Raw genomic sequence first — 12,560 nt, forward strand, 5'->3', positions numbered from 1 at the left:
TTTCTACGAATATAAAAATGTACAAACATAAGATTAAAACCAGTTTTATAGCCGGTGCCTTTGGCACCTCGGGGCTAAAAAAAACTAGTTTTAATCTAATAGTGTACATTCTATATCCGCGGAAAGCCGTTTATAATACGATGCGAGAAATAACTATTTAAACAAAATGAAAGACAGATAATGGAATAATTAACAATTTGATATCTTTATATATCTGTTTATATTATAAGTATAGAAGTTTTAGAATATATACTTACTCTGCCTTTTGATATTCAAGATTAAATTGTATTGTTGTTTAGATTTTGTAAAATAGTGCAAATGTTTAAAGTGTGTACTTGTGAGTGTGATCAGACATAAATTCAGGGATCGGAAGCCGCGCGTAAGCCGCGTGTAAGCCTCATTGAAATCTTCATTTTATCACTATAAAATTCAGCTGGATGTATAAAACTGCTCTTTAGTAGACAATCCTTCTTTCAGAAATTTCTTTTTATGATCACAAGCAGGTTTAAAACTGAGGCTTATGCGCGGCTGAGGCGCGGCTTCCGATCCCTGCATAAATTAAAAGGATTTCCCAATTACCACCAATAAAAATTAAAACTAGTTTATATTTGGTATGCCAGATTAATACAAGACATATAAAATCATTACATAATGATGAGGCCTTGCAGATTTTGAAAACTCCCAACAAACATGAATAGTTTCAAAGTTTTGTAGCCAATAGCTTAATAATTTGTACTTAAAAATAAAAAAAAGTATTAAAGTTGATCAAATATAAGTAAGTCCAAAGGAGTAGAGAATAAAAAATACTTGGATGTCCTTGACCACATTTAATTTCTAAAATATTCTTGAATTAAAAATGTTTTACTAAGATTACCAAAGAAAAAAAATGTTTATTCATTTGTATATTAGATCTGGCGTTATCTTCTGAGAGTTTTTTTTTAATATTTGAAAATTTTTATACCAACCAAGTTATTTAGGATTTTCACTATTTTAAGAGCTAAAATTTGTGTTCTAAATATTGAATTGGAAGATATTTAATGAAACAAATTGTAGAACCTACAATGTCAACTGTAATTATTTTGTGTATAGTTCTAAAAAAATATGTCCTTAAGGCATTTTCTCGTAATTATTCGAATCCGGTGGATAGAAACCGGTTCTCATCCATACGAAAAAACTATGTCTAGCATCGTATTATATCCAACTTTCTACGAATATCAAAATGTACAATCATAAGTTTTTTTAGCCGGTGCCTCCGGCACGTCGGGGCTAATAACTGGTTTTAATCTTATAATTGTACACTGCACTCTATATCCGCAGAAAGCTGTTTATAATACGATGCGAGAAATAACTATTATGTTTAATATAAGTAAAACTTTTAGTAAAACAGTAATGAATCGTGGTAAAATGTCATTTGATTAAGATATTATGTCATAAAAAAAACATTTAGCATAAGAATCTTATTTATTTCATTTTAATCAAGACAAACAGAAAAAAATTAAGGTTCAGGTAATTTTCTAATAGCTGGAGAATAATTTTTACATCCACAAACATTGCTCTGACAATCACAGAAACCATATTTACCCAATCCTAATTTAAAGAAATTATTATCAGATGTGAAATTTTGAAAGGCAAGTTAGTATTATAAATTATAATTACAATCACATAAAAAATAATATTTAAAAACATGTAAATTATTTTGACAATAATGCTCATAAATTTAAATTTTAACCTCTTGAGTATGTACCATTTCTTTCTATTATTGTGGCACACCACTTTTTCCCTACAATAAAGAAAAATCAAATTGTTACTTTGCATGGTACAGCTTTTAGGTTTGTAGTGAGAGAATCTTTTGTCATAAAATTAAATGGATCCAAAAAAAATTTATTTCCCCCCAAAATAAAAAATGGTTGCAAATTGTGAATAAAAAGTATAATATGGCTTGAAAGAAATCATCAGAAACAATAAATAATAATCATATGATTTGATATTTCTATAGTCAAGGATTGTCCGGAACTGTCCAAAAAGAATATGATCAATATATTTGTTGCTAATTGATAAAAAATTACCTTTTCCTTCTCCTCCCCAACTCCATGTTGCACAAGAATTAAAAGTACGTCCCTCATATCTAAAGAAACCATAGAATATTTTTTTCCCTGTTCATTAAATGCCCTTTTTGTACTTTGACCAATTTTAATTTAAGATCTTATTAGAAATGGAAGTTATGCATGTATTATTACTTGGATTTTATATCAGATTTTCATGTTCTCTAATAAAATCAAACAAGCCAATAAATAAAATACATGTTGGCAAAAGACCACAATATTTACCCTTTCATAATATCCACAAATATTATATATTATGGGAGATATTATCTGAAACAACAAAAAATACTCTAAAATTACTTACACAAAAGGAAATTTGCAAGAATTTCCAGCATCAGGTCCAGATTCTGTTAAACAGGCATCTGGGATTTCACAAGCTAAATCAGAAAAAGATGCCATAAAAGTTGTAAAATAGTTATTAATCGCATCGTATTATAAACAGCTTTCCACGGAAATAAAAATTATAAGATGAAAACCATTTTGTTAGTTCTGAGGCACAGCTGAACAAAACTGGTTTTAATATTATGATTGTACATTTTTATATTCTTAGATAACTGGATATAATATGATACGATACATGGTTTTTCTGAGAACCAGTTCTAATCCTCAGATATATTATCAGTTTCGAAGCCACACTGGAAATAAATTTAAAAGGTAGTTGAAACGTTCAAAATCTGCCTCAATATGTCACAATCAGAAAAAAAGTAACTCACTATCATAATCACAATCCGCCCAGTTACCAGGAAATGCAGTAATTCCATCATATCTCACCTTGTTCAAGTTCAGACAATTTAAAATTACTCAATACTGAATCTCTTTACAGTGCCTATAAAAAAGGGGATATATATAAAAAACTTTTAGCTGAAAAATCTCGAATGACGTCAGATTAGAATATTTGATTACTCTAATATGACGTCATTCAGGGTACTTTATCACTCTAAGACTCTTCACACCTGAACTTCAACAAACTTATTCAAATGTTTAAACAGTATAAATGCATAATATGTTTAACTAAAAAATGATAAGAATGTAGCTACTTTTGAATTCATATGTTCTAGTTCATAAAGTATTAAATTGTCTGAATTGCCTTGTCAACGCACCATGCTCTTCCATTGTTAGTATCATCAAAAGTGCACTGGCTAAAATATCCACATAAATTAAACTAAAATTGTACTAGCGGATGCGCCCCTAGCATCTTAAGAATCTGACTTTAATGGGGTATGATGGGGGCAGAAAAATAGCCTAACACCATCCCATGGCTTAAATCAAAGATCAAAATGGTCTAAAACCACCACAAGACCAAAGTGAAGCTTCATTCAGTTCTGAAGTTATTAAAATCAGAAAAAAATTTCATATTATTACAATTAAAACTATACATGAAAACATATCTTACTTGTAAATTTTTTCTTTGTATTTAAAGGGGAAAATACATTTAGCCCCACCAACAGTCAGACAGTGTTGGGTATTTGGTGGTGTATAGGGTGTTGTTGCAGCTAATCAACACAAATACAAATTATGATGAGAAATATATTTAAAAGTTACGTTTTATAAAGCCTTTTTAATTCTTAAAAATTAATAACTAATTCACATTAAAGTTAAAGGGAGTGTGAACGTAAAAATTTCTCATCTGATTATCAAATCTTAACATTTTCTAAGCACATTTCACTACACTGATCAACCAAAACCATCCTATTAACAAAAATATCCAGGAATAATGCCTTGATTTTATGGTATTTTGGGAGGGAAAAAGGAAAAAACAGGGAAAATCTGAACGTTTTTGTTTCTTATAATGTTTGTAGGGATATTTAACTTGTCATATATAGTTGAAACAATTTACTTACTGTTAAGGATTTATTTTATGATATAAAATTTCCAATTAGTTTTTTTATAACGTAGTAATTAGGTAATAAAGACCTATTTTAAATTCGAATTATTGACAAAAAAATACCTTACTGTCTACAAAGGGTTGAATCTCATAGGTTATTTAAAATAATAATATCCTTTTTTATTGTGTTGGACAATAAATAACCCACTTTCGAGAATTAGTTTACACTTTTATCAGACTGTTTATACAGAAATATTGCGTCTTTATTATTTACAAATTTGTAATTAAAGGTGGGCGAGAGATGGGCCATCTAAAGTTAATTTGATACTAATAAAAAAACCTGTTTCTAGGTTTGTTATTGTATTTGGTTTTTAATAAAAAATATTGCTTATTTTATCAATTTCTAAGTAACTATACATTGGTTTAAAGCAAGGATTATGTTAAAAGTCAGCTTAACTGTTAGGAAAAATCAAGAACTATGTGAAAAAAATTAATTTTAGCTATAATGGGAGAAAAAACCAAATTAATAGACATTTTATATAATACGGAAAATTCCTTCCTTTCCCTGTACCTTATAAAAATCGTCGGAAAAAGCCGTTTTTTAAGCAAACAAAAGCGCGTTTCGCTCCATCTGTGAGATATTATGAATGAGATAATGTTAAGATTTGATATTAAGATGAGAAAAATTTACGTTCACAGTCCCTTTAAGTGTCATGAACAATGCATTAAATATAGAAAGCAAGACTGGGCTTACATTAAGAAATCTGAAAAAATCATTACATAATAGAAGATGATACTAAGGTTATTTGAAATTATTTCATAATTGTCATTTGTATTTGTTTTCTTGTAGCAAATGGCGACGGATTATGGAGTCCTAGCAGTCTAGAATTAATATATAATTAGTTAAAGACACCATTTTTTATCAATTGGTAATGAATCATATTTTAAGCCGTACGAGATTAGTTATTTCTTTCATCGTATTATAAACGGCTTTCCCCGGATATAGAATGTACAATTATAAGATTAAAACCAGTTTTTTAGCCCCGAGGTGCCGAAGGCACGGGCTAAAAAAACTGGTTTTAATCTTATGATTGTACATTTTTATATTCGTAGAAAGCCGTTTATAATACGATGCTAGACATAGTTTTTTCGTATGGATGAGAACCAGTTCCTATCCACCGGATTCGAATGAATACGAGAAAATAATTTTCTCAATTTAGTAAAATAACTTACCCATTTTGGCAGAAACATGAATTTGTTAATAAAAGCACTGAAATCAAATACTTGAGCATTTTTTCTTGGATGGCAACTAATAAGCAGAGCTTACAATACTGGCTTAAAATTTGGGGATTTCCATTTTTATTTTTTACAAATAAATTCAAGTAATGTGAAAGTTAATGTGTGGTATCCGCCGAGGATAAATGGCAGACACCGGAGTTCAATTAGATTACGGCAGTGTAACAGACGTGGACACCTTACTATAGAGAAGCTACGCTTCTCTAGCATTCACTAGACAAGAATCAACATCTATTTCAGTTGTCACTTTATTGAAGGTGTAAAGGATACTAAAGCTATATACAACAAACAATAACTACATGGATAGGAATAAATGATCATAACATAAAAGCATTATAATGCATATACAATAGTCAGTTTGGGCAATCATGATTCCCCATCCCTGGAAAGGGTGGGGGGGAATTAAGGATACAGTTAACCATAATATAAATACATATGGATTAGGAATAAAGATAGTTAAAGATAAATCATACAGTAAAACATAGATAATTGCAATGGTTAGGTAGATGGCTATCCCTGTCTGGGGCAGGCAGGATAGCCCATGGAGCAGCACAATAGGTAGATAAGCATAGAGGGGTTGAGTGGTAGGTCTGGGTACTAAAGAGGGAAGGTTTGATGATTACTTGTGACAACAACAGTCTGTGTGGGGGTGATTCTATCAGGTGAGGGCAGGTTTAGATCCTTTATCCTCAGGGTTGAGGTGGTGCTGATAACTTGGTGGTTGAAAGGGAAGGTTCCGGTGCTTAAGATGGGAGAGGGAGGGGTAACACCCCTCCCTCCATTTGCAGGACAACTGAGAGATGAAATCAGTACCGTTATCTAACATATTTTCAGGTGGCTTTATAATTGTAGAATAACAGGATTTAGCTAGGTGCGTAGCATCACTATAATGTCTTGGTTTCTGCATGGTCCAGAGCTGCCGCATACCACAACTCTCCCCTCGGAAGGCTGGAGGGGTTGTCTGCACCGCCAGACTTCCGACAGTGGTCGCGGCCTTCAGTTTGTTGTCCTTGTGGAATGGGTCCGCCAGGATACCAGTTGCTGGACGGTGGTGGACTCCAGCCCTCCCCAGGTCTAACGGAATCGGCTATATCTGCTGGAGTAGTTGGTCCTGTTGGATATTCTGGCCGTTGGATGTGTACCTCTGAGGCCACCCTGGCAACCTCCAGGGGTGGCACAGCACATGAGGGGGCTTGGACCAACAGCCGCCTGGTATACACCTCTTCAGGTTTCTCCACTGGGCTGGTGGTCTCCATCGTGTTGGTCACCTTGCTGCTGGCAGGCTGGCTACTGGATGCAGGCGCAGTTTCTTCGCCCTCGGGGCTGGTCAGGTTCATTCGGCTTCCAGGGTCTCTGTCAACGCGGGCAGGTGGTGGTTGCCATACTGTAGGAGCGTTGCCTCCTTCAGGCTCATTCTGGACATTGGCAGGGTGGTGCATGGCAGTCCGACCTGCGGGGTAGGGAAAGGTAACAGTCCATCCTTTATGCCGGAGGCTGTCTTGGATCTGCAAGGGTGGCTCCGCTCTAGTTGGCTGGGAGACAGGCCCATCCACGGACACTGCTGCTGGTGGACTGGAGGCACAAGGCTCCGGACTTCCTCCCCTAGCCTGAAGGGGTCCAGGCGCATTGTCTCCATCTTGGGTAGACATAATTGTTGGGGATCCTCTACTTCTATGGTTAGGCTCAGCACTTGGCGCATCTAGTACTCCCCAGGCAGCGGTCAAAGCTTCTTCAGTTTGGCTGGTAATGGCTGATACCCTGGCTCCTGGGGCAGATGCAGGGGGCGCAGGCAAGTTTGGCCCAGCCCAAACTTCCTGGTACACCAGTGCAATACAATTACCCTGGCTTGGTTGAGGGAGGTAGACAGCTGGATGCAGTTGAGGGTGAGGGACAGCTGGACTCTCCCTGCTGGCTGGGGGCTCTGGCTGGCTGGGGGTGACGGGTGTCACCCCTTCCTCTGGGGCTGCGGGCTCATTCCGGGGTCCAGGTATCTCGGTGGCGGCGACGGTTGTCGCCCCAGGCACCAGTGTGGGGGCGCTGGATAGCACCCCCCAGTCTTCACAGGGGTCCAGGTCTCTCGGTGGCGGCGACGGTTGTCGCCCCAGGCACCAGCGTGGGGCGCTGGATAGCACCCCCCAGTCTTCACAGGTGGCGGCGACGGTTGTCGCCCCAGACATCAGCTTGGTGGTGCAGGGAAGCACCTCTCGTTCCTCCCAGGTGGCGACGCCGGTTGGCGTCCCATACATCAACTCAGACTCGCTGGCTAGCGCCTCTTGCCTCTCCCACTCGGCAGCCGCCAGGGCCTCCTCGTACACCGTCCCGGTGGCGCTGGGTAGCGCCCCTCGGCTCTTGCTGGGGGTGACAGGGGTTACAGACACCGGTCCCCTGTGGTTGCGGCTGAGGTCCAGGCCAACCCGGTTGGGTTCAGCCGCTCCTCCCAGCACGTTGATCCTGGCCACCATGGTCCCAATCTGAGACACAGACTCCTGGGTAGCCGCGGCCCCAGCGGCGGCAGCTAGTTGGGGTGACGGCTGGGCATCTCCCTCCAGGTGGACCTGGGTGGCAGACTGGTTGCATGCAGGTTGTTGGGCGGCCTGGTGTTTCTTCATTGCCCGGTCCCAACCGGTTCTACACTTGGCGGCTGTGTGGCCGTTGAAGCGGCAGCGCCCCTTCGTCCAGCTGGGTCCCATCAGGCCGGCTTCCCCAGGGTGTATCAACCTGCCAGGCCTCTCCTCCTCCAGTTGGGGCACCAGCTGACAAACAGGGTCTCCCCTACTAGGGGTCAGGCGGTGCTGGGCTGCTTGTGGTGGCTCCTTGGTTACATTCAGCCTCCTCCCCATACACACAGGTTCCTTCCATCCAACAGCGGCTCTCCTCCCCTGGGTGGCGAGGCCAGCCTCGGCCTTAGCTTCTGCAGGTGCTTCTCCACATGAGGGATCCTGCCTCTGGGTATGCCAGGTGGTTGGTAGCAAAGGCCGTTGATGGTGCCAGTCGGAAAGGGGGCTATGATCTCTGGGGGGTACCTGTGGCCAGTGTGTGGACAGGTACCCACAGGTGGACCAGCAAGGCCCAGAAGATGCCATACTGATGGTGGCCTGAACTGTATTCCGGACTGTCAGCAGACTGTTGGTAGCCACCTGAGTTGGGCCAGAGTTGCCAGCTGGTATTGCGTCCCTGCCAGGCTCCGTCAGCTGCTGGTGGGGAGCCCCTGCGGTGGTTCTGGTTTTGGCAAGGGGTGGCCTTCTTATTGACTTCCCTGGTTGGAGCTCTGCATCCTGGTGGGCCTCCATCTTCAGTAGCATGGGGGAACTTGGCTGGGACATGTGCAGTGGTTCAACAGAGTAGCGGCATCTGGTCTTGGAGTGTGGGGGAACAGCCTCACTGCTGCTGGTCAACCCTGCTCCCTCCGTGCTGGGTAAAGTCTTCCACTGCAGCAGGTCACCAGTCCCCATCCTTAGGCCGGTCCCCAGTCGTTCCATGCCTGGGAGCTCCCAGGGAGGCTTGGGTGGCGGCTCCCCCACCCCCAGGTACGCGTCGGGCATCTGGGTGAAGAGCCTATTCCCCTGGGACAGCTCCCCATCCTCCAGCTTGGTGAGGCCAGCGCCAGGGAGGACCTTTCCACCCCAGAAACAGGTGGTACTGGCCCTAGGGCTGGGCCCCGTTGGAGTCTCAGTTCTGGTGGTAGTGTCCATCTTGGGGCTGGCCACTAAGTCTCTGAAGCTTGTCACCTTCTCATTAGGCTCAGTTGCATTGTTTAACACCCCCAGGAGGACACCTACAGGTTCAGCAATCCCCAGTCCAGTATTGCTATTTCTCGTGCGTTGAGCACCAACTGAACAGGAGCTGTGCAGCGGACATTCAGTCACCCTTCCAGACAAGGGCATCTCAGGGACCAGGGGTCTGTGACCTGGCATGTGTTTGATGTTCACTGTACTCAACACAGTAGGCCAAAGTAATAACAGAAGTAGTATCTTGTAGATATAGAAGCAGAGTAGAGTAGCCGCGCCGCAAGGAGGTTCGAACCGGCTCACCCCTAGTATAAATACTATAGCTGTGTAATTAGGGTGGTAGTCCACGTAGCCGTAGGCTCGGTCCTCCTGGCTCAAGAGTTGCTGTGGCTGGCGCGCCCCCATGATAAGTAGCAGGGTGTTGGTCTGTTGGTGCCAGCGTCTTGTTTAACTGTTGAGCCTGAGTTGTTCTCCTTTCCAGTATAGCTCTTGATTTCTGTGGTAACCAGCAGATCTTAGCTTAGAGGTAACAGGGAATATGTTAGGCATCCACAGATGTCTCTAGGAGCGTATCCGCTAGTAGATATATGGATAGGTAGGCTATCTATATATATACATGGCTACACGCCCATATATATATATATATACGTGTATAGGAATATCCCCAGAGCTAGCTAGCTTTTCCTCCTTGCTCCAAAAACATCACGCTTCCTCTGTATATAGTTCACAACTATGAGGGTCGATGGTCCAGGTACACACCACCACTGCCCAGTGTGGGGCAGCAAGACAGGCTATGTCCACAGGGTGGGCGTACTTTCGTTCAGTTACCATATCAGTTTCCAGTGTTGTTTGGTGAGGTTAGTATTCACTTGCTTGTACCCATGATACCAAAAAAAACAACATTATTTATCACTTGGGTATTTATGTATACATATATTTGTTTCACTAACCACTCAGCTTTGAAGTAGGGTTGGCAGGGCTAGGAGATGTTGAGGGTCTGAGCGGGTTCAAGGAACTGGTTTAGTTTTCCTTATCACACTGTAGACAGGGAGGGAGGAGCTTGCAAGTTTTTCTCCTAAAAAAATATCTCTGTTGTATGCTGTAGAGTGGCCCCTCTCCTGTGTGGGTGTGTGTGTGTGCGTGGAATCTCCTGTCCTTGTAACGCGCGTCCGCGCCGTCAAATCCGCGCACACGGGGAAAACGCGCTCTCACCCCTCAACTCGCTCTCTCATTGGTCCGCTTCGTCCGTTGGATTTATGATATTTTCCGCACTCTGTTGCGCTACCCGTGAATGGCGCTCTGTGTGTCCGATCGCTAGCCCCACACTACAGACGGACTTAGTCTAGTGTGGGTAGGAAGGGGGAAGCGCGTGAGGGGACGGGGGTAACTCCGTCCGTTCCCCCTGTGAGGGAGGGGGGTAACTGTGTGCTGGTGTAATAGGGCCTTTTCTTCTTAATCCTAGGCTTATCTATTATATCACCCTGACTGTATTTGCCTTCAATGGAGAGGGGCTCCTCCCTTTCCCTTGGAATAAGGGGTGTATTGTTGTTGTGCTGTGGGCTTGAGATTGTTTTGATTGTATATCAGGGTCTTTATTATATTACATCTAGCTTCTATTTTTGTCCTTATCACAATTGCATAACAGATTTGTTTACCAACTCTGTTCTATTTTTAGCTGTTATCACAATACACAATAAATCCAAGCCTGTTCTATTTTTAGATTTATCACAACACAACAATTTGTTTGCCAAGCTTTGCTCATAAATCTATTGTTTAGCCATCACATCAGGGTGGTAATCCCTGCAATGTGACCTAATATCTGTTTTTCTAGATGGGTGGCTGCGTTGTAGCCTCTCAGGATACTTGGAGTTGACGTAGTTTTTCTCTGTTCTGGTGCACTACACTCGTATGTTGGCTCGCAGCTTGCAGCTATGTGGCATGTTTCAGCCTATCGGCGGCAGGGAATGTCCCGTCCTGCTAGCGCCGCTTGCAGCTATGTGGCGTGTTTCAGCCTATCGGCGGCAGGGAATGTCCCGTCCTGCTAGCGCCGCTTATCCAAATCCAGCTGATGGCGGCAGGGAATGTCCCGTCCTGCTAGCGCCACTGGTTCGGATCCTGCTATCTCTTGCAGTAAAATTGGCCTATTTTCAGCCGTTTACACTTATTTGGCTTGTTTCAGCCGGTCCGCAGGCCTGTTTCAGCCCTTTTGGCGCTCAATTCTCCGTTAGATATCAGCGCTGCTCGCGGTTATTCGTCAAATTTCGCTGTCTCGCTTCCACAACTGCCGGATGCAGAGTTAAACTTTGCTGTCCAGGGTGGGTAATTCAGGTTGCTTGCGTCAGTTTTGCCAGATTCACTGCTGGGAGTACCTTAGCCTCAGATGCGCGTCTGCTCTACACTTGTGGTTCGCCGTAATCTCACACAGCTGTCACCAAAGTTGTGGTATCCGCCGAGGATAAATGGCAGACACCGGAGTTCAATTAGATTACGGCAGTGTAACAGACGTGGACACCTTACTATAGAGAAGCTACGCTTCTCTAGCATTCACTAGACAAGAATCAACATCTATTTCAGTTGTCACTTTATTGAAGGTGTAAAGGATACTAAAGCTATATACAACAAACAATAACTACATGGATAGGAATAAATGATCATAACATAAAAGCATTATAATGCATATACAATAGTCAGTTTGGGCAATCATGATTCCCCATCCCTGGAAAGGGTGGGGGGGAATTAAGGATACAGTTAACCATAATATAAATACATATGGATTAGGAATAAAGATAGTTAAAGATAAATCATACAGTAAAACATAGATAATTGCAATGGTTAGGTAGATGGCTATCCCTGTCTGGGGCAGGCAGGATAGCCCATGGAGCAGCACAATAGGCAGATAAGCATAGAGGGGTTGAGTGGTAGGTCTGGGTACTAAAGAGGGAAGGTTTGATGATTACTTGTGACAACAACAGTCTGTGTGGGGGTGATTCTATCAGGTGAGGGCAGGTTTAGATCCTTTATCCTCAGGGTTGAGGTGGTGCTGATAACTTGGTGGTTGAAAGGGAAGGTTCCGGTGCTTAAGATGGGAGAGGGAGGGGTAACACCCCTCCCTCCATTTGCAGGACAACTGAGAGATGAAATCAGTACCGTTATCTAACATATTTTCAGGTGGCTTTATAATTGTAGAATAACAGGATTTAGCTAGGTGCGTAGCATCACTATAATGTCTTGGTTTCTGCATGGTCCAGAGCTGCCGCATACCACAAATGCAACCAAAATATGTTTTATATAATCAGCATATGTTATTAGGATTTGATGAAAAAAGTTGTATATTTGTTTGACTTGGTGAACTTTTAGCAACAACCAAATATATGATTACAACACTACATTTAATAAGAAGCAGATTATAGAAAAAATTACGTCATACGAATGTCCAATAATAGGACAGTACACATATATATTTACCAATAGTAAGATGTATACTGGCTTAAATATAAGTTCATTGTCCCTCAATGATTAATAAATCTTCCATTCCTTAAAAATCTTGAATTTAGCCTTTTTTAAGATTATTTTGCAATTATGATTTTTTGAGTATCTAATATTTGTAAT

At 41.7% G+C, this 12,560-nt stretch overlaps 1 protein-coding gene and 1 long non-coding RNA gene across 4 annotated transcripts in view; one reads left to right on the forward strand and one right to left on the reverse strand.

Moving 5' to 3' along the window:
* LOC145334141 (copper-transporting ATPase 1-like) overlaps positions 1-12,560 on the forward strand; it is a 96,499-nt gene that overhangs the window by 53,861 nt on the left and 30,078 nt on the right. The gene's annotated exons all lie outside the window — the stretch shown is intronic.
* On the reverse strand, positions 1,370-2,902 carry LOC145334144 (uncharacterized). Its single transcript, XR_013884728.1, has 5 exons — positions 2,816-2,902; positions 2,407-2,479; positions 2,067-2,125; positions 1,730-1,780; positions 1,370-1,587 (listed from the first exon to the last, which is right to left on the reverse strand). It is a non-coding gene; the product is annotated as an uncharacterized LOC145334144 (long non-coding RNA).

Source organism: Acartia tonsa, chromosome 12 (genome assembly GCF_053477335.1).
Source record: "Acartia tonsa isolate MP-2025a chromosome 12, ASM5347733v1, whole genome shotgun sequence".
In the NCBI taxonomy this organism is placed as follows: Eukaryota; Metazoa; Arthropoda; class Copepoda; order Calanoida; family Acartiidae; genus Acartia; species Acartia tonsa.